Source organism: Brassica oleracea, chromosome C2 (assembly GCF_000695525.1).
Source record: "Brassica oleracea var. oleracea cultivar TO1000 chromosome C2, BOL, whole genome shotgun sequence".
In the NCBI taxonomy this organism is placed as follows: domain Eukaryota; kingdom Viridiplantae; phylum Streptophyta; class Magnoliopsida; order Brassicales; family Brassicaceae; genus Brassica; species Brassica oleracea.
Window position 1 is genome coordinate 51,897,033 of NC_027749.1, and position 401 is coordinate 51,897,433.

Genomic DNA, 401 nt, shown 5'->3' on the forward strand with positions numbered 1-401 from the left:
GTGGGTTCATGATCCTCGCTTATATTCATAAATTCAAGTGCTACCTTGTATGCAAATAAATCATCTTATGTCGACATTCTTTATTGGTTCCATTATGTTCCAGACATGATATAATCGATTGAGATTCATTATTATCAGGACCTTTAATACTTTGCAGCTTGGTTATGTACCTTAGAGCCGACCGGCGTTATCTCCATGTTTTGGATGGTTTCCTTAGTAACATCGGATTTGGATTTTGATTATCATTCTTTTGCACCTTTCTTTTGTTTCCGGAGATTCTTATCTTTTGGAATCTATTGGTCTATCTTGTATAGACTCTGTAGCAACTTGACTGTGTCTCTCTTAGACATAAATTTTGTTGGTGCTTTACAAGCTGGTTTATATATGACTTAGTCATTTTT